Here is a 23,191-nt window from a genome sequence, read left to right as displayed (position 1 = left end):
ACTGCCGATCAAATGTCAAACACCATATTAAAGTTGCATTAACAGTCAGTGTAACATTTTGAGCACTTTCGCAGTTTACTTAAACCTATACATAGTAATAGAATATACACTAATATAGATAATACTTATAGCAATGTCTATTTTGCTTTGATTAGTTAAAATGATTTTTTTAATTTTTCGCTATGCGGAGTAAGGCCAAAAGCGTTAGCACCATTAAAACAAGAGCCATAGCATTGCTTCCAACACATTGAGGTTTCAACGGTGACATCAAAAAGAACAAGCCCTTTGAAAATATTACACTAATCAATAAATATTTATAAACAGAAGTGTTTTTATGTACCTGTTTGAGTTGCATGAGTAAACAGTTTATTATTTATGTCTGTTTTGATTGGCTTAGTAGGTTGTGACACTTTTGCAGGTATTTGTTTTAGATCAAAAAGTAAATTAAAGAAAAACACTTTCTTTTTTACCAGCGAAACGACAGCGACATCAGAGAGAAAACCAAAAATTAAACATGAAGGCAAGTGAATATAAAAATCCTATGCTGCTAGCTAATGATTCTGTACCAAAATCGAAATAACGTGTTACCTTGAAGAATTTTTGAGGTTGTTGATGCTTTTGTAGTAAACTGACAAATTGCACTGAAAGGAAACTTTCAAAGCTTTCTTTAAATATTGTGCTTCCTTGAATACGCACACTTGGGCATGCGCACATCAACACATATAAACATACATACTCTATCTCTATATTTTGCTGTCAATCGTTTTGAGAATGACATTCTTATGGTCTAGTCTTTTCCGCTGACTTCCAAACAGCTCTTATTTCTGCACTCTCTTGCCAGCTGTTAAACATTTGTTAAGCTAGGTTGACTCCAACACTAACATTTTGCTAATCACAGGCTTGTGAGTGTACTAGTAATTCAGTTTTTTTCTCCAAACACCAGACCTTCAAGATAACTGTCATGAAGTTTACTTTTGTTTATAGCAAGTTTTACAATCGTTTTTGTCTCTACGAATTGATTATAAACTATTATAGACAGCAATCATAAATAGTCTTAGTCGCCTCATCTGACTATGAAAGAAAGAGAGAAAGAGAAAGATAGACAGCAATAGAAAAAGACCGAGAGTGAAAGGGAGAAAGGCAAAAATAAAGAGACAGATATAGAAAGAGAGGAAAAGACAGAAAAAAGACAAAGAGAGAGAGAGAGAGATAGAAAGAGAGAGAAGAAAACAGGAAGCGAGAGAGAGAGAGAGATATTGAATGAGAGAAAGAAAGGCAAAGAGAAAGAGTGTGATAGAGAGAGAGGGAAAGAGAGATAGAGATAGAAGAAAAAAAGGAGCTAGAGATAGCGAGAGGTTATGAGAATAGATCTGCACTGATGATAATGCACTGCACTGCATTGGCAGTGCAAATGATATAAAAAAAACCAGCAATTTCAGTCAAATATAAAACGGTTTTGTACGTGTAAGTTCATCTTAAGGTTTTGCGAGTAAAATTAAAATATCTGGTAGCAAACTGATTTCGAACATAGCGGTACTAGAAGTTTTTACTGTCATGAGAGCTATGTCTGTCCTCTATCTGTCCAAAAATTGGGAAAAATATTTCCTCACATGTGACTCAGATTAGTGTATTTGGTTTAACAGTTCGACGCACTAATCTATGCCCTAATTGACTATGTCAGTAGATTTCTGAATAGTTAATTAGCCAATTTCATTGGTTCTAATAATTGCACAGATATTCTCTCGGTATTCTAGAGTGCCCGGGTAGCAGTATATATCTGTTAGGTTAAAGTTTGCTTGATCGTGTGTTGCTATCCCTTTTTGATGAAACCTACACTTTAGCTGCCTACACTCTCCTTTAATAAAATTTTCATAGAAACATATTTTTACTCAATTAAAATTAGTTTTGTTAATGGTTAACTTAAATTAAGTTTTTTAATAGTAAACCTATGTTTTGTGGAGTTAAAAATTCTGCTGAACGTACTTTTGGAAGTTGAGAATATGAAGCTTTATCTAAAGCTCTAATGATTGTAAAGCTTTAGGTGGCAGCATCTATTCATTCTATTGCTTTGCTGCTACTAGCTTCCTATTCTCACAATGAAAACTCTGAAAGGCTGGAGTGCCATGAACGGTTTACTGGATTTGTATCCTTTAAATAGATTCAGATTTTCTTCAATTCTAAATATTGGAAATGTTAACACCTTGACAGATTTTAGAACATTTTTTCCCGCTAAATTTCTGCAAAGAAATTCGCTGTAAGGCTACTCGACATTACAGAACTGCTCACTGCAGATAAATTTAAACACATAATACCATTTTAAGCTCTCTCTCCAATAGGAGTAAAAATTCAGCACATTTCGTCACACCAGTGCATGGTTATATTCTAACTATTACTACCAACAATTCATCACTCATATGACAATGATAAGATAATTGATGATAATTACCTTTTTATTTATTTTATTACCTTATTTTTTATATCATTTAGTATAACTAATGTACAGATTTCCACTGAATTGGTGCCAAACTCTTCCTAGCTTGACTCTTCCAGCATAGAGAAAGTCTTTCTACTAAAGGCGATTGTCGTTCATATAACTTTAAAAGTAATAACTGTATGGCAAGCAGTAAGTTATGTTAATGTTCTGTAATATCGAGAGACATCAATGTTATTCATCATAAAAAATCCTGATATATTTTTCTGGCTAAATTAGTGCAGTAAATATACAGACGTAAATTAAAAAGGGACTTTGACCTGAAAGCGAGTCTTAAAAGTTCTGTTTGGAAAATTGCATCGCTAGTTTTGAGAAAATTGATAATATGCATCTCCAAATCACTAAAATGGTCATGTTCAAATTCAATAGCTGAAGTCAACTTTGAATTCATAGAAGAAACTGGATTTCCAAAGCATGGAAATCCAGTGGTTGTCAGATGTAGTAATAAAGTACAAGGATCAAAGAGGTACACTGCTATCTGATATGCTGGAAGATTATTAATTATCTGAGGCATAATTATTTGGCTACAAAGCCGAATGTTAAAACTGGGCTTACGCAGTTTTTTCCCAAACTTTTAATCGTAGCTTTAAACATACAAATGAACTCAACTGGTATAATAGCAAAAATAGGCAAGTATTACATGTAAATGTAAAAAATTTACTCTTGTGTCAAAACTCAGTATAGAATTGGTGGAATTAAACTCAACCCAATATGTTTAGGTTCACACCCATTGCCATTAGTTTAATGATATGACCTTTTAAAATTAATGTATGTAAAGGCAAATATTTTCTAAAGTTTCAGATTGTCAGAAAACAGGTCAACTACCTTACAAATGTTGTGCCACAAAACTTTCATTTAAATCAGGGCTTATGGTAACATTTAGAGCTTTATTGCAGAATACTGACGAACCAGTTTGAACTAGTTGTTGTAGTCACTCTGTACAGAGCCACTAAAGTTGCTGATTAGACTTACAGCTGCCAGTACAGAGTAAGACTGACTGTATAACCTTCTAGAGTCTACAACACTGACTAAACTTAAGGAGTTCTTAGATCTTGTAAACTTCTTCATCTTCGTAAACTTTAATAACTATAAAATAAAATTTAGATGTATAGCTTATATAAACATAGACATTTAGATAAAAGCCTTATAGAAAATAAATGTACATAAAGGTAATTTACGGTAGACTATAGGTTTTTATAAGCTTCAATAAGCAACTTGATGTTTATACTATAAACGGTCAAAACATCATTGATCCCAAAGAGCTCACTTCAAAAATATACAGTAAAAATGCTTTATTTGCTTCCTCTGAAATATTTTTCTTAATTGAACAATTTGAGAAACTGCCCTTTTAAGTTTATAAAGATTCAGAAATAACAGCCTAAAAAGTTTAGTATAAAATGTTGGTTTTGAAAACTAGCATTCCATTAACTTTAACTTTTGGTGCAATAGCTTAACTAAGTAAATGTCTAGCTCAATACATTGACAGTTTGAATTAGTTCAAAACCATCATAATAAAAACTTAGCTTTTTAGACAAAAACTACCGTATTAATAAACAGTTGATCAGATCTACACTACCGACACTGAATCTGCTATTTCAGATGTTAGGTAAAGGCAAAATACCAGTTTCAACGCATCTTCATAAAGCAATATTTGGAGTAAATGAAAACAAAGTCATATCAGAAGCATTTGTTATCAGTAACAACCCACCAAATATGCCTTCACCAATTCTTTGCACGTTATTTTTCTATTCCACTTGCTGAGCTTCAGGAAGAAATTGGTTTCACCCTTTTTTCAAATTGGAAGAATAACAGGTCAAAATCATGAGCCCTTCGGAAGAGGGGGAAGTAAAAGAGGTAGAAAAACAAGCATATAAACATTTTCTAAGCAAACTGAGAATGAATCAGACACTCAATCTATTGATTTTTCATGCATAACCAAATTCTGATAAATTGCTTTCCTTTATATTTTATTTGTATTATATGTAAATAAAGCAAATTATATTACATAAAATCAGACATGAAAAAGTAATACCGTTGAACTCAAAATCGCTGACATAGCACTATAACTCATTTTGCAATTAGAAATCAGTAAAATATATTACCAAATGTTAGAGTAGCTAACTTAAAAAATGTTATATTAAAAGGTCTATAACCAAAATAAGCTTTACGGGCCTATTCTGGTTATAAATCGAATTTAAACATGCTCAATTTGTATTCACAATCACAGCAAAAAACTGTGAAAAAGTTTTTGAACTCTTTCTGCAGCACATTTGTAGCGTTTGTGGTTCAAACTGTTGTAAAATTTTATGCTTAATAATTTCTCATCAAAGTATTTTTTCATATACATGTACCTTAAAAGTTAATTATAAAAGTTATTATAACTTTAATGTGTATTGGTCAGTTATTATGTTTTACTAAGTTTTAGCTAAACAAGGATACCGTAGCTAATTTCTTAATACATCCAAGTATCAGAACATTTATCATGTTATAGTGAAAAAAATTAATTTGGAATCAAAAAATTCAAATCTTCAATAAATGTTTCTGCTCTTTAAGGGAGTAAAAGTAATCTAGAATTGACCTAACCGTAAGCCGTCAAACTCTCATTTTATATTTTAAAAAACAACCAAAGCGCCTGTTTTCACACTGTTATAACTTGAAACTGGTCTCCTTCCAATTGCTTAAATTAAAAATATTAAACTGGTTTAAGCAAAACTAGAAATAAGTGATATTTTCTGTGGTTCTCCCCTTTTAAAAATTAACAAGATTTCTAAAAGCCCACTTCCTGCTTTGTTGCAAGAAGCTAACTCACACATAACCTGATAAAGCAATGTTGAAAACAATAGATTGGCATGCTCTGCAGGTGGTTTGAATAGAAAGCACACATGGGATAGGCATGTGCTATGTGTCATGATAATGATATGTACATGATTCCTATCAGTAATTAGAACCTTATTATAATCTTCTGCTAACTGGATATGGAGGATTGCAAAACCTTAGCCTTTCATTGCATAGTAACATACATACATGTATGTTTTACTTAAAAAGTGTAGTTATAGGTAGTAAGAAACATTGCAATCTTTTTAAACCATTATTTATAGATCGTGTTTCAAGACTAGCACTGAAAAAAAAACTAAAAATTAACCAAGACAACAACTTTGAATGTTAGAAACTCTCAAAAATGCTGGACTTGATTTTTGCTATTAGGCTCTTTTCTAGGTGATAAGTCTCAGAATTAAGCACGACCTTGGGTACCACTCATCTACATGTATACATAATGCTTGAAATATTGTTTTAAACCAATGTAGAATAGCCTTTATTTTAATTTGTCAAGTTTGTAATGTTTGTAATTTTTTTATCTCAGTATTTGATAGGAATTAGTGTAAATTTCATTTTACAATAATTGCTTTGAAAAATTTTGACCTCAAGAATATTCTGTAGTTACCCAGATTTGATCGCTGACTGATATTTTTGCTTTTTCTAGATACTAAAATGTGCTGTTATCAACACAGTCGTCTTCTAATGAATTTAACAATAAATGATATTAAAATGAAGAAGTAAAACGGTTATTGAAAGGTTTCTAATTTGAATAAAATTCAACTTCAGCTCTTTTAATTTCAATTTTTATCCTACATCTTCAAAGCTATATCTTAGTTGTGTGAAAGAATTAATAAGCTATGATACACTTAGAGCAGCAGCTGCTGCATAAAATAAACATTATGTTTAACATTTGAATACTTTGTTAAAACTAAAGGTGCGTGTACATCAGAACATTTTGTCGGTGCTGATTCAAAGCATTTGAACTCGACTTGCTGTAAAACCATTATTTGTTGTACAAAAGCTTTGTCTGAGTTGGCCTCACAAACTCAGTGAATTGATGCAAGCAATATTTGTTCATGATCGACAGAGTACAACAAGAAATTAACCAACCATGCATTGCGATAGCTCCCAAGCTACAAGCATAGAAAAATGGTGGCTTCTCTTGTTTTACTAAAGGATCGGTTGAAATTGGCATTAAACTCAATAAATACTGAGAACAAATTACTTAGCTACAATTTATATCTGGATGCATATCCATTCAGATCTTTTGTCTTGCTCCATCAAACCTACGTTAGACAAAGTAAATTATCACTTTTAAAGCTAGTTGCTAAAATAATTAGCATTTATGTTTATAATCTGTAGCGACGGAAACGCAAATGTCAAATGGAATGAATATTTATGATGTATTTAACTGGTTGAAAAAGAAAACCATTTCATATAGTCAGAGTCTGAGTTGGTTTGGTGTCAAGTCTTTGTAAAATGTATCAAATAGAAAACAGAATAGAAGCCATTTTATCTCCAACTCTCTCAATGGGAACACAACTTCAACAGATCTTCTTGGTGTACTCACACCCTCTCTTTTGAATATTTTAAGTCTTTGTAGCAACATATTTCAAACTTTAAACGGAATAAATGCTTTGCTTAAATTTTGCAGGCAAGGCAAGTAGGAGGCAGAGTATGGAATGTACTTCAAGGCTTCTAAGTCCAACTGTCTCGGTCAGAAAATACTCTGATCAAATCCTCTGGTGTAAACACACCTTAACATTTACTGAATTTGTGGCATGTTTCCAATCATATCTACCCAGCTAGGGCTCACAGCGGCTCTAAGAGATTGCATATCAGGGAAGAGCTAGCTACCAAAACACTTAACCAAAGCTGTTCATCACCCTTGAAGAGAATTCCCCCTGGAAATACTGAACATCTTTCACACTTGCGCTACCAGCCAGACTGTGGTTTATCTCATTAATTCTTCATTCAATTACTACTGAATGTTTCAGGCAAAGCAAGTGGGAGGCTGAATATGGAATGTACTTCAGGGCTTTTTACATCAAATTTTACAGGCACATTTTGTCAGCAGGAGTAACCAGCTTTCATAGGCCAATAAAACTTGGTATGTTAAGAAAGATGGTAGGCTATATCTTATTGCATCAGCGGGCTGTTGCAAGGATTGATAGATATTTCCAACTTAAACCTTCCTCCTGCATCTGTCAGCTTCAACTTTCAACTGTCTATTAGAGTAGAAGGTATTATGACAAGTAATTTACTGCGCCATATTACTTTTTCATATTTAATCAAAGGCAGCTAGTGACATACATGAACAGAAGTTTAGCTATTGTACGTAATATTGCATGTTTGCAGATCGATGTTTCTTCCAAAATTTAATGACCTTGATATTCAATAAACATCAGAATTGATCAATTTCCTGTCAAGGTCTGTCCTTAATTCTTCCTTATTTCTGCCAACAGAATTAAAAAATGGAGTTTGACTTCAACTGGCTCTTTTATTTAGTGTTGTCTTATGAAATATGAGCAACTTCAAACACATAAAATTTTGAATGTCCAAAATTTAACAATTAATTAATAAATCTTTAATATAATAACAACTGTGACTGTCTGTTTGTCTACCTTTCTGAGGCACGAGTAAAAGGTTGGGATGAAAGGTTACTCTATTAAAAATAATGTAGCCTATATTGAAATATATATGTTCTTGTCGTTTTGTCATATACAGTAAACTCCATCAGTATGTTTAGTCTTAAAACATCTTCCTACTTACAAAACACCTGTTGTATGGGAGATTCAATTTAGATTGTCTAGTCCTAAAATTAGCAATCATTCAGCAGCCTTTTGAACCAACTTTGAAACCAACTTGAAAACTTTACCAGGCTTTTTAACATTGAGTGACTGTAAAATTTGGCTGACTGTACATTGTCTTGGAATGCCTACAATGTGCACACAGTTACCATAAATGCATTTATTAGAAAACCTGGTTGTTGTTGACTTTTAACTCTTTACTACATATGTAGAAAATTTTCATTTCCTCGCTCAAAATAAATCAGGCAGTTTCAGAATGTGTTAGGCCTTTTAAAATGTGTTTTTCAAATTTGCGTCATAGCAAAGTAATGAATTTTTATCTTAGGTAGACACTATAATATTTATAATACGGTTATAAAGCTATTCGATGAACTTAGCCTTAGCATGTGGGCAGCAATAATTTATAAGAATTCCAATGCATAGTTACGTAGTGATCTGTTACCAATTAGAGGTAAAACATAATAACTACTTTACAGTAATGTCCGGTTGCAAGTTGTGCTGCTAGCTAGCATGGACTTTGCAGCACTTGCTAGGCTGTGTGCACTCAGCCGTAAAATGGTTAACATTTATGACTTTTTAGAACTTAGCCTAATAGCTTAGCATAAAACCCCACCGGCTGGACTTGTTTGTGGGCAGGCAGAAATAATTATTATCGTTAGGGCCAAAAGCATTGCATTAGGTTTGATCAACAAGTTGAATTATACATGTAGAAGGCGATTAATTGTTTACTTTATGTATTTACTGTTATGAGTTTAACAGACACCCTTAAAGATAAACTTATATAAAATTTAGTATACAGCATCTGAAAGTATCAGTATTTTTCTCCTTTGCAGTTGTTTTTGATGTTTAGCAACTATCAATATCATTTTAAAGTATTTTTATTCTGAGCCTTTTAATGACAATCAAGTCTTTTAGTGTTTAATTTCGAAACATCCTGGCAGGCAGATCATATCAAGCATATAAAATTATTGCAAATGATAAAAAACTGATACAGCAAAATAATAGCAAATCTATTTTTAAAGGTGCAGCTATTTAAACTTGTTGTATCCTTTCTAAAATAAACTTATTTGTATCAAATAATTGGTATAAAAAGCTAACATGGATCAAAAAACTTTGTTTACTATTTTACATCCAGCCGCAGAACAAAGCAGAGTTGATGTTGCCTTTAACTTAAAGCAGTTATAGAATTGTATGCAACCAGTCACTTTGACCTAATTTTTCTGTGTCAAAAAATTACAAGAAATATCTCCTAAACCATCACTATACCGACCAATAAAAAGCTCTATTAACCATAATAGAGCATATTTAACCATAATTAAGCACAGACGATGAAATCTGTCAGCTATTCATTTGTTATTTAATAAAATGACTAGTTAAGAATGGATGCTTTTTCTGGTCACAAATTGCAGCTTTTAGCAAAAATTAGACCTGATCTGGTCTCTGGCAAAGTCTTAGAGACCATGAGTAAACACCTTTTCTCTGTATTCTAAATAATTACCTTAAAATACAATTGCTTGTAACCTTCTAACCACATGCTTCCTCTGATGTTAGGACTTACCGCATGTTTAAAGTTATTTCCATAGAGGTATTCAATTGGGGGAATACACCCTAAAAATTCTAAGCCTAATTCCCTCAGCACAGGAAAGTTTTATCTTGCCTTCCCTCCACGTAATGAATTGCTTATTTATACCAAGAATTGCTTATGTGGTCTCAATTAACTGTTCATGGTTTTCTTATGCATTTTTCTAGGCTGTGATTTATGGTCAACTAAATAAAAACTTAAATATGCAATCATGCACTTCCTACAATTCTATGACTTCAAAAAGTACTTTGCTATTATTTTAACCTCTTCCATGCTTTGCTATATCATCTTAAAAATACAGAATTACTAATGACATCCTCCTAGAGATATATTAGGTTGATGCACAGCCAGTTATTATACACTTTGTCAGCAAATTGTTCGAATGAATTTCTGTCTGGTTAAATTAAAACTTCATAAGTATCTTATCTCACAAAATGTCAACTGCTGAAAAACTTTAAAAAATAGCCGATAAGACAATCAGACTTGTTTATGTAGAACAATCAGTGTTGATGATGTGATGTAAGAGGGGTAATTAAAGTGTAGAGTCAATCAGAGATCTAAATAAGCTCTGTTGGTAGCGCCTTTCATTTGCTACTTTGCTATGTAGAAAGGCATATTTACCTGATTGAAAAAGTTTACAGATCGAAATATTTTTTGGTAATTGAAGTCATTTTATTCTGCTTGTTGGACAAAATTTTAAACTAAGAGTAAATGAAGAATGGTTTGGGCAACTCCACAAATCTTCCAAAGGGCCTGTACAACTTTTTTGACCTTGTCAGTGGTGGGTGCATTTTTTATAAAAAAGAAAAAATTCTTAAAAATGATTTTCGATTTGTGCCTTTTAATGGCAAGCATAGAATTTGAATAGAACCTTAATAGAAAACCACTAGCTTTACTATAATAAGAGCAATATTCATCAGTCCAGAGTCTCAGTTGTAGGTTAAAAGAGGTTGCATATGGGGTTAAAGCTTTGAACCTTCAGCATGATGGACCAACACTAATAATTGAACCCTTTCAGAATCCTTGCATCATTACTACGCTTGATGATCTCTCAAGGCACACTAAACTGCCAGAATCCTAACCTTCACTGTGATGAGACTGTTGTTCATCTGTTTATCTGTTTATCTGATTGACAAAAACAAGGGTTACAGATTTGAGTGAAAAACTGTTTCAGGTAGAATTTGAACTATTTTAATTCATCTTAGCAGCCGAAACCCTACCATTTTGCATAGTCGTTTGATTTACTACTGTTACAGGTTAGAAAATCACATTACTGTTCATCTAATCTCCTACTGCACATTAGACTGCCAGGGTACTAGTTTACCATAAAAAGGTAAAAGATCATTAGAATTTGAGCTTGGCTAGAGAGCTCCTGAAGCATCAACTTTGATCAACTGCTTTGCTTTTGTATTGTAGCATAATCACCTCTGTGGTGGCAAATGAGGAAAAGTAGCCGTAAAATTGTGGCTCATTCTGAATATCATTTTTTCAATATTGACTAACTAATTAAATTTACTGCTTTAACTTGATTTTGCTCATTACCTTAAATACCTGTAATAATTGTAGAAGTTTCAAATAAAATTTGATTAGAAATTTGAACTTCTCTGCTAAAAACTAGTGGTTCATTTTTTCAAGTAAGTTTTAAATTGACAATCTCACTGACAATATGTGTGATCTATTAGTTGATAAAAGCTTTTTAACAATTAATTATTGCTAGAATGAATGTGCACTCTCAATTTTGGTATCTTATATTGAAGTAGCAGTTCGCCTCTGTATTTTGTTTTTTACAAATGCCATTTCGAAGGTCTTAATAAATACAGCGCAAGTTAGTAACCTCAATCTCAAGATCCACTAATCATATCAGGATGTGAACACAAAGTTTTTAAACAATAAATTTAAATATAAACTATATCTGACAACTCCTAAAAACATTATAAAACTTTCAATTACTGGGGAAATCCCAGAAAAAAAGGGAAAAGCGCTGTAAATTGCCAAGTTCAGCTCAGTAATCTTGCTCGAAACTTTCCCAGAAGAATGGCATCTACAGATGGAAATTCCAGCACAAAGCACTCTTAAATACGAAACGAGTACTATAAAAATGATTCAAATTTTGTGTAAAGGCCACAAAACCTTTTAACCTCATTGAGTTACAAATTGCTTCTGGCAAGACACTGAACAAAGATGAAATCTTCACACACCACTGGATTCACTCTCGTTCTGGTAAGTCAAGTATACTAATAAATGACATGTACTAGCTTATATATCGTGTTTGTGATGCTAACAGGGATGATAGTAGAGATTTACAAAAATGTATATCTTAGTGAAATATTTATCAGGATTTGATATGTATGGACTGTTTTATTTCGAGAGTCTAAAATAATCTTCTTGACTGCCAATGTTGTTTGTGTAGCTATTTTTCATGTTATTTAGTTTGATATTAGTTAATACTATATTAATATGTAAAACAGTAGAACTATTATTGTTACATGACATAGAAAACCAACTTGGTTGAGCAATTTAAAATATTCTATGTTCATTATAAAGAGAGAACTACATAAAGTTTGAAAAGCAAATTCTATACAAAAAACTAAAGCTGTAAGTTATTTGGACACTTAAAAAATTTACTTGGCTGGTTTTCAGCTAACAAGACTCATGTATTTAGATGATGGTACCTTATATATTTAACATTATTAGAAATGCTAGCAACTAAAATCAAATAAAGGTCAAGTAAATTTTGCTTAATTTACCTTTTTGTTAAAAGCATAGATCTTAGGGCAAAATTGTTAAAGCCGCTAACAATGGTAATTTAAAACAATTGTTAAATGTTGTATGCAGTTTGTTCATATCACGTCAGCTAAATTGAGTTGAAAACCAGTAACAGTCAAGTGAAAAACAAAGATGCAAACCTAAAAACTGTTCAAACCTTTAATTACCATTAAATAAACAGCTAGCATAGTGAAAGTGATTGAGAAAAATTATTTGGAACAAAGCAAGAAATATTAAAACAAAATGTTGCTCTGTTTGTTTACATATTTCCTGATTGGTCAATTTGTTGTTAACTATCTACAGTTTTTGATGGAGACTGTATCCATGATTGGTGGAATATCTGTATACAATGACTGCTATTCGCTGACTACATTTGATTATCAAAGCTTTCAAATTACTTCTACTGGAGAGATCGTTAAAAGAGGATCACTCAGTGCTAGATTTGGTAAGTAGAATATGACGAATAAACTATGGTAAGTAGTTATGATAGTAGCGAAAACACTAACTGTTATTATTAATATCATTATTAAGTTTAGTAATAACCACCTTAGCACTAATGACTAACTTTTGAAAAATAATCACTACTATTATACTTTTAGATGAGTACTGAAACGATTTGCCAAATACAGTGTACCCAAATCCTTTTATGACAAATATAGTAATTTTTTGCCAAAAATATTAAATTTTTTATATATATTATATTAATTAAATGAGATTTCTTGCATTTGCCATGATTGATTAGGTTAATAAAATATTGTCAACTTGTTTCAACTAGATATGCATAATAGTGTCACTAGCAATTTGGGTTAACTAAAACAGTCAAACAATCATTCCGCTTTTAATACAATAAAAATTCCTTCACTTGCCAATTGCTCTTAATTTTTTACAATGGCCTTTTTAAAATTTTTAATTATTTTTTGATAAAGCATTTGTTCTATTTAAGGTTTAGATTTTAAAAGCTGAATTCAGTTACACACTACGAGTTGCAACAGAATTAGGAAAGATGTGAACAAGAAAGGAGAAAACTGTAAATTTTAACATGCCGTAGTAACACCAGATTTTGATTGGACCGCAAAGCCAATAACTGCATTGTAGTAAAAATAAGACAAACAGTAAAATGGAAGCTTCATGGTTGAAGTATGTTGAGAGTAGCTTTATTTACAACAGGAAAATCATAGACTTACACATTTATTAACCAATAAGGCCGCTCAGTTCTATGTCAATTTATTCTTTAAAAGAAAGGACGAGGCATGCAGTTATCCTAACATTAAAGTCTTTATAATACTAAGTTAGAAACATAACAGACATTAATCTAAATTTTTTCTATGCTTGTAAAAGAGTACTGTGTCAATTTAAAAGATAATTATGTAAATGCAATCCTTTATAACGTAATAAGTAATAAAGTAAAAACTGTTAATTTAACACCACAAATTAATTTCATTTAGTATTCAGAATATTGAAAATTCATATACTATAGCATAATATAGCATTAGTTTATCCAAACTGGTATATGAAACATACTGCAACGCATTATAATCAGTTATAACATAAATTCGCAAACAAAAAAAATTAAAATTATATGACTTTATACAGCACACTATCATATAATATTATTTACTAAAATGAAATAGTAATATGACTTAATGTTACATATTATTATATAACTTGTAGTCATGTAACACATCATGCTACTAAATAACCTTGTACCTTACCTTTGGGCTTTTTATTTAGTTTCTATCATATAGAGCTATATAGGTTTACATTGTGGTATTTGTTAGAAGTTGCCTATATAGTAGGACACTAAATAGAAATAGTTTTTATGAAATTCCATATTAAATAACATTTTAATCATTTGACCTAATTTGTAGGAAGTTTAGCTGTTTGCGTAAATTTACAGACTTTGTGATGAAAGCAGTCAACACCTCCCTCTACAACAACAATCCTGAGCAAATGTTTGTATGGACTATCATTTCTCCTGACTACATATCAGCCAGCCGTATTTCACCTGCAAGCACTAACCTTTATTTGTCATCTGAATGTAACCGGTCATTGAAAGTTATGACGGTTAGCCACTACTTTGTCTATTTTAATTTGAGCTATTTTTATACAAGCTGTTATAAAGTAACTTTATTATTCAAAGATTCTATAGGTATGTAAAACTATAAAACCTTTAGGAAATAGATTATAGACTGTAGCTATAATTAAAGTTTATAAGAATAATATAATTATCGAGGTTGGTCAAGAACCTTTTTGTCTAATGATGAAGTGTAGAAATTTTTGCTGTTAGATGGAAGAAAACTATCATATTGATTGATTTGTAGGTTAGCGGGAGCGCGAGTGAGATTCCAACAAACGGACACTTTCTCAGACATAATGCTAGCAATACAGAAACATTCAGGTACACAGGCTCTTTTTAAAAGTATAGTGGCATAGCTTTTGCCAACTAAAATAAATAGTGTTAACTGCACCATGAACTGCAAATAATTGCACATTTGTTATGAGAGTTGTTTCTATCGTATTTTTGGGTAATGCGACTTATTCACATAATTAATGCAGTTTCTGAAAATTTTAAAATGGAATTATAAAGTGTTTTGCTGGTGGTTATAAAATTCAGGTTTTTAAATTATTTGCAGTGCAATTATTGCTAACTAACCAAACCAAACTAACCAAATATAAATTATATTGGTTTTAAAGCAAACAATGATACCAGTCAATTTTTGGTTTTTTAACATTTTTCAGTTTCAACCAGACACTAATCGTATGCATGTATTGATTAATTTTAGCACCCGTGATATTTCGAAACTATGTCTGTTATGTAGGTATGCGCTGAAAGGTCCCTCGCTATGCTATGTTAAGATACTAGAAAATGGAAATGTTCAGACAGTGAGAGTTACCCAACTTCTGAGAACACAGCTTTACAGATTCCCTGTGTATAATGCTGAATATGACCTTAGGCTAAAGGTAAAACAACAATGAAGAAAAACATGTTTTACTCAGCTTCCAGTTTTGCAATTTTCACTTTATTCTACCATTTAAATAAAAACAAATTGCATTTTTCCTTAAGATTTGAACAAAGAAAATACTGCTAACTGTAATTTTTAAAATAACAATACGTTGCTTGCTTTGTTTGCTTCATGACAACCGGACTACAGAATTACTAATGAAGGTCAGTGTTCTATGCACACAGCATAATATAAAACATGACTATCTAACTGTCTCACTACTTGTGGATAATCTCAGTAAAGCCTGTCATATTTTACACAGCAGGCCACTTCTCCGTGTGTTCTTAAAATGGCTAAATGGTGAAATGGCTGGCACTTGGCCGATAGCCAAGTTTGTACATGGGTGGGAGAAAACTCTGGAGGTTAACTTTGTTATTAAGTGCCTCATCCTTGGGTTAGTATGTAGTACCTATTTTTAAAACACCCTGTAATTTTAGCTTCTTCCAGATTGATTTTTCCGACTTCACTAGATGTGCCTTCAGCTAGATGTATCTGCAAAACTTTTTACGCCTAGCCACCTCATGATTATTTTAGAGTTTGGTTTAAGTTGAGTGCATCAGATGGAATGATTCATGGTTATTCAGGTTAGAACTGATTTAAGGTGTAGTGTGTCATTTCTTTACTTTTCATGTACATTTCAGGTTGTTTCCTGTTAGTAAGTGCACATCATGACCTCAAACAGTTCCTCATCTGATGACCAAATCATAAAGAAGAGATGGCAACAGAAGTGGACAACTCAAATATATGCTGATATTTTTAAATTTATCATTTAGGAAATTATGTCATCTTAGAGTTTATGTTTTAGCATAATGTTATATTCACTATATTTTATGCTTTTTAGAGCAATCTCAATTCATGTACGTGTCTTTTGACTTTTTAAAGCTAATACTATACTTTGCCTTATGAGCTTTTTGAGAGTCTCTTGGCCCTCTACATAAATGTCGATAAAATTTGTTAAAACCTTCACCCAATTATTTTGACTTGATTTTTCTATTACAAATATATGACTTGAATATACATGAATATATAATTATAAAATAGCAATATTTCTAACACATATCGATTTTACCTAACCATGAGATGTAAAAATTTCGTCTTATACTTTAGGAAAACAACCCAAGCGCCTATTTTCATACTGCTATAAGTTAAAACTGGTTGCTTTCCAATTGCTTAAATTAAAAACATTAGGTTGGTTGTCACATGATCAGCGTGACCAGAAAAGTTTCTATCTTTGGTAAACTTCCCCTATCAAAAATTAAGAACGGTGTTAAAAGCACTTTCACTTCCTACTTTGTTGCAAAAAGCTAACACGAGCATACTCTGATGAGATAGATAGAAACAATAGATCGGCATACAATGCAGGTGGTTTAAATATAAAGCACACATGGGATAGGCGTGCAGTATGAGTCATGATGACAGCTTAACAAGTTCCTATCAATAATTGGAACCTTATTATAATATTTTGCTGTCTGAAAGATTGCACAACCTTAGTCTTTCATTGTGTAGTATAATACTTATATTTGACCTAGACACTTAAAAGTAGTAAAAAACATTGCTATACTTTTTAAACAATGTAGTATAAACTGATTTTTAAGGCTAGCACTGAACTAAAAACTAGCAAGTAACAGAGACAACCATTTTGAAAATTTGAAACCCATTTATGCTAGAGTAGATTTTTTTATTAGGGGTCTATGTGATAAGTCTCACAATCAGGCGTGACCATGTGTATTTTTGATCTACATAATGCTTGAAATAATAATTTAAACCGATGTATAACAGTATTGATTTGTTTTGGCCCTGTTTTCAAGTTTTTATCTCAATATTTGGTTGGATCTAGTCTCAATTTCATTTTACGATGATTGCTTTAAATAATTTGACGTCAAGAGTATTCTGTAATGACCCAGATTTGACCGCTGACTGACAGCTTTGCTTTTGCTAGATACTAAAATGTGATGTGGTAAACATAGTGTTTTTGTGAATTCAACCATAAATAAATTAAAAATCTTCCAGATGAAAACGGATATTTGAAGGTTTCCAATTTGAATAGAAACAATTTTAGCTCTGTTAATCTAGATCTTCAGCCTACATCTTAGAAGCTGTGTCACAGTCGTGTAACAGCCCTAATAAGCTATGATGCACTTGGAACAGCAGCTGCTGCTGGGAATAACGTTATCCCAGCTGTTTAACATTTGAATAGTCTTTTTAAAAATTATGGTTCAATTACATCAGGAAATTTTGCAGGTGTTTCAAGTTGATTTAAAATTCAAAGCATTTGAAGTCATATTTGTAAAACTAACATTTGAAAAATGTTAAAAAGTATAAAAAACATTAATAACATATTAAAAAGCATTAGTAAAACCAAAATTGGTTGTAAAACAGATTTGTCTCAGTGAAATGCTACTTCATATGTTTGTTCTTTATCAATGGAGAAACCACCACAAATTGACCAATCATATTACATGGTAGCTCTAAAAATAAATAATAAATAGAATAATGGCTGTGTCTCCTTTTCTGCTGAATGATGAAAGAAAAATGACACTAAACTTGATAAATACTGGGCAACCTGTTACATATGTTCCAACCACAATTTTTACTTTCAATCACACAGTCCGATTGTTTGTCTTATTCAATTATTGTAAAGGCCGACATTAGACAACCTAAATTATTACTATTTTACTAATTACTATAAGATTTAGCAGATACATATATAATATAATAATATGTAGCAACAGCCTGATTTACTTTTGTGCTTATGGTGATAATCAGTCAAATTGGAATGGATATCAATGTTATATTTCATTCGTTGAAAAGACAACCTATTTTGGTGAAAAGTCTCTTTAAAAATGTGTATTTCAAAGTGTAAACAAACGAGAAGCTAGTCCGACTCCGACTCTTGGTGTGAAAAAACTCTGATAAAATATGCCGGTGTAAACACAACTTAATGTGTACCAGCTGCGTAGCATGTCTTTAGTCATGTCTATACCACTAGGGCACACAGCGGCTGTAAGAGATTGCATATCAGGAAAATGTAGCAAGCAAAACGCTTAGCCAAAGGGAATTCCCCTTTAAATGCTGAACATCATTCATGTCAGTGTCACCAGCCAGTCTGTGGTTGATCTCATTAGTTATGCAATCAATTATAGCTGAATGTTGTAGGCATAACAAATAGGAGTCAGAATATGGAATGCACCTCAGGGCTTTTTACTTCACAATTTACAGGCACCTTTCGTCAGCGCGACTAAGCAATTTCCATAGTTTATAGGTCAATGAAGCTTAGTACTTTATGAGAGATCATATATTTTATTGCCTCAGCAGGCTGTTGCAAGGATTCATCATTTTTTCCAACCATAGCTCCCCTTCATCTGTTAGCTTAAAGTTTCAACTGTCTATTAGATTACAAGGTGTTATGACAAGTAATTCATTGTGCCATGTTTCTTTTCTCTATTTGAACAAAGGAAGCTAGTGACATACATCTACAGAAGTTCCCAGAAGTATTACATGTACGTACTACTGCATGTTTGAGAATAGATGTTTTCTCCAAAATATGATGACCCTGATATTCAAAACCAACATCATTAGAGGTTAATTTCTTGTCAAGATTGGTCCTCAATTTTTTCTCATTTCTGCCAACACAATTATAAAACCAGAGTTGGACTCCGACAAGCTCTATTATTTTACGCTCCCTTATGAATTATAAGCCAAATGAAATATATAAAGTATTGGATATACATGAATGTACAACTGGTGATTAAATCGTTAATATAATAAGAACTGTGTTTGTCTGAATGTCTGACCATCTGGAGACAGAGTGAAAAGTTAGGATAAAAGGTTACTACATTATAAATTATGTATATTGACAGATATAAAATATTCTTTTCGTTTTGTCGTATAAAGTAAACTCCATCAAAATATTTAGTCTGGAAAAAACCTCTCCACTAACAAAACACCTGTTTTATAGGAGCAATAATGTCAATGCTCTAGGCATAAAGCAAGCAACCACTCAGTTACTTCTTAAGGCACAATTGTTCTTGAAATGAAACCAGTAGCTGTGGACCATAAAACCTTAGGACACTTTAAACAAAATGACAAATACTAAAATGCTTACATAAAAATTGTTGTGCACTAATCTCAAGATTGATTTAGTTTTAAAAAAAAAAATTGACTAAAATTTTTCTGTGTTCAGTCAAAAAGATCATAGGCAGTTAACTTTTATACCAAAGTTATTGTTTTATCATTCTTGTTAGTAAAAGTGCAGGAGTACTTTAGAAAGCTTTTTCAAAGTTGCCTACTGTACAATTTGGCTAACTGTACAGTGTCCTTGAATGCATACAATTGTCCGCAATAACAGTCAAACCGCTTATTAACAATCTTGTTTCAAATCAACTGTTGTTAACTCTTGACTCTTTCCTTACAAATCTAGAAATTTTGAAGCTGACTATTTGTACGTTCAACACAAATCAGACAGTTTCAGGAACTGTTAAGCCTTTTAAAAATTGTTGTATAAATTGGCACTATGACAAAGTAATAAACATTCAGCTCAGGGAGACACAATATAGTTTCTAATACTACCGTGAAGCTTTTTGCTGATCTTACTACAAATATGCAAGCAACGCTAATTTACCAGATTTCATCTATCGTTGTGTGAAATCTAGTAAATATGTCTCTTTGTGAAAATACTAGCTCTGCTAAAAATTGTTTATTTGCTGATAGTGACCGGTTCAGCATTTGATAAAAACATTTTGGGTGAAAAGAGAGTGAGAACGAAATAGGAAATTCAGACGTAGATGAAGTACGTACAAAGTGAAAATGAGAGTGAGAGCGATGGGGAAACAACAACCAATGGTAGCAGGGCAGAAGACAATCGTGCTAAACAAATCTATTCAACTGCTTCTATTTTACATATTTCAGTTATTACCAACATTTTTAATATTTTAGAATAGTTTTTCTATACATATTTCTCTAAAGGCAACTATGTAAACTAAGCTGTTTATGAATATCGGCTTGTAACTCCTTTTCTAACGTGTATACAAAGTTATTCCTTGCTGAAAATTGTAGCAAACATGAATCAGTACGGTTACCTTTTGTACTGATGAGTAAAGTATATTGATTAAATCTAAAAATGTTTTCCAATTTAGCAAATTGACAATAATCGCTCATAGCTTTAACCAATACCAGCTCACATTATACCATCAGGCACATGTTAACTGCAACAATATAGAAAGAGAAATGAGGTTTCCAAAGCATATTTATTAAAGGATCTGTTAACTATTAGATGTAAAATTAATGTAGTAGCTTTCTTACAACATTGCCCAGGGACAAGTCATTCTGCTAGCTAGCACGGCTTTGCGCGCTTTCCAGGCCATGTTGTGTGCACTCAGTCATGAAGGGGTTAATAATTATGACTTTTTAGAACTGAGCCTAACAGCCTGACATAAAACCAACCACTGGCTTGGCTTGCTTATGAACAGGCAGAAATAATTATTGCTGTTAATGCTAACAGCATTACATCAGGTTTGATATTTGAATTGAATTATAGATGGTGATTAATTGTTCACTTTATGTATTTACAGTGATGAGTCTAACAGACATCCTTAAAGATAAACTTACATAAGATTTTAGTCTACTTTACCTGAAAGTAATAGTATTTTTATCCTTTGCGATTGTTTTTGATGTTTAGCAACTATCGATGTCTCCTTAGGTATTTCTCCTCTGAAACTTTTATTGACAATCAAGATTTGTCAATTTTAATTATAAAATATCCTGGCAGTCAGATCCCCTTAAGCATAAAAAACTTGCTAATGATAGCAAAAAACCGTTACTTTATGAGAAAATCTATTAAAGCTTTGTACAAATTTATGTTTAAAGGAGCAGCTTTTTAAATTTTTTATAAATCATTCACTTCTAAACATAACCTTATTTGCATCAAATCATTAGTATAAAAACAAACGGACAAAGCAGCTTTGTTTACTAATTCACATCTAGCTGCACAACAAAGTAAAGTTGATAATGCCTCTAATTTGAAACAGCGATAGATTTTTATGCAAACTAATCACTGCAGTGTGGAGTGTCATTTGTAAAATTTTGTGATATCCACACTATAAAAACATGTTTAGTGTGTCAAGACTTTTGTTTAGTATGCTAACTTACATTATTAGTATGGGAAGATTTGTGTATAGTATGTCAACTTACATGTTTAGTATTTTAAAATTCATGTTTAATATTTCAGTTTACATGTTTTATATGTGAATTCTAGTGAATATTGGCATATCAAACACGGATTGCGGAGGGATAGCGAACATGTGTGATTTGCAATCCATCATTTTTTTTCCGTCATCACCCTGTTTGCACATGCGCTCGTCCGTGAAAAAGCCGCCATCTTTGTAGAAAACGATCGTCATTCTCTTAATTAATAGTATTTTTCAGTATTTTTTTGATACTAAAATAAAAAATCTGCAAACAAAAGCACTGTTTGCAATAATTAATTGCAGAAGCTTCGTGTTTTCAACGTTAAAAGTTCTCCATAAAGATGGCAGACAACGATAGAATGGTGTCGCAAAATACCAAGGATACCAACCATGACAGCTAGCATACTAAACATGCAGATGAACATACCAAGCATGAATCTTGACATATACAACATGTAAAATGACATACTAAACATGAATCTTGACATACTAAACGCGTAAGTTGACATACTAAAGACAAATCCTCACATAATAAACATTTACATGTAAGTTAGCATACTAAACATGAATCTTGACATACTAAACATGTTTTTATAGTGTAGAGATCACAAAATTTTACACATGGCACTCCATACTTCAGCTTAATTTATCTACATCAAAAAATTTTAGACAGTATTTCCCCGTACAAACCCCTAAAAGGCCCTATTCATGGTGGTCCCGGTTGACTCTTCATTGATGAGTTGATAAAAAAGCTAATTAAGTTTGTATCTTTTTTTATTGTCACCAGCTGTGGTTTCTACCAGAAAGTTAGACCTGATCTGGTCTCTGGTCATGTCTTAAAGACCATGAGTCAACACCTGTTTCCTGTATTTAAATCATCACTTTAAAAACAATCCAACTGCTCATGCCCTTCTAACCAAATGTTTTCTCTGATGTTGGAACATCCTGCATGTTTACAGTTATTTCCATAATTATATTTGATTGGGAGAATACACCCTAAAGTTTTAGCTTCAGTCCCTCAGCACAGGAAAGTTTTATCTTGCCTTCCTTCAAGCCATGATTTGCATATTTATAGAATGAGTCAATTATGTGGTCTCAATTATCTGTTACTGATTTTTGTTGCGCATTTTTCAACCCTATGATTTATTGCCAACTAAATAAAATATTTGTTATGCGATTTCACACTTTTGCAATCACACACTTTCTATAATCCTAATCTCCAATCTCCCACTGTAAACTGTATCATTCCAAAATTACAGAATTTCAAATGAAATTAGCCCAGAGATATATGAAATTTATGTAAAGCCAGTTATTATGCAATTTGTTAACAGATTCTTCCAATGAATTTTTGTTTTGCGGAGTTAAAACTATATAAGCTGCTTAAGTCACGAAATGTCAACTGCTGAAAAACTTTAAAAAATAGCGAATGCGACGAAGCAATCAGATTTAATTATATGGGACAATCAGTGTTAACGACATGATGTAAGAGGGGTAATTAAAGGCTAGAGTCGATCAGAGATCCATATAAGCTCTGTTGC

This window comes from Watersipora subatra, chromosome 8, assembly GCF_963576615.1.
Source record: "Watersipora subatra chromosome 8, tzWatSuba1.1, whole genome shotgun sequence".
Taxonomy (NCBI): Eukaryota; Metazoa; Bryozoa; class Gymnolaemata; order Cheilostomatida; family Watersiporidae; genus Watersipora; species Watersipora subatra.
This window is presented reverse-complemented; position numbering follows the sequence as displayed.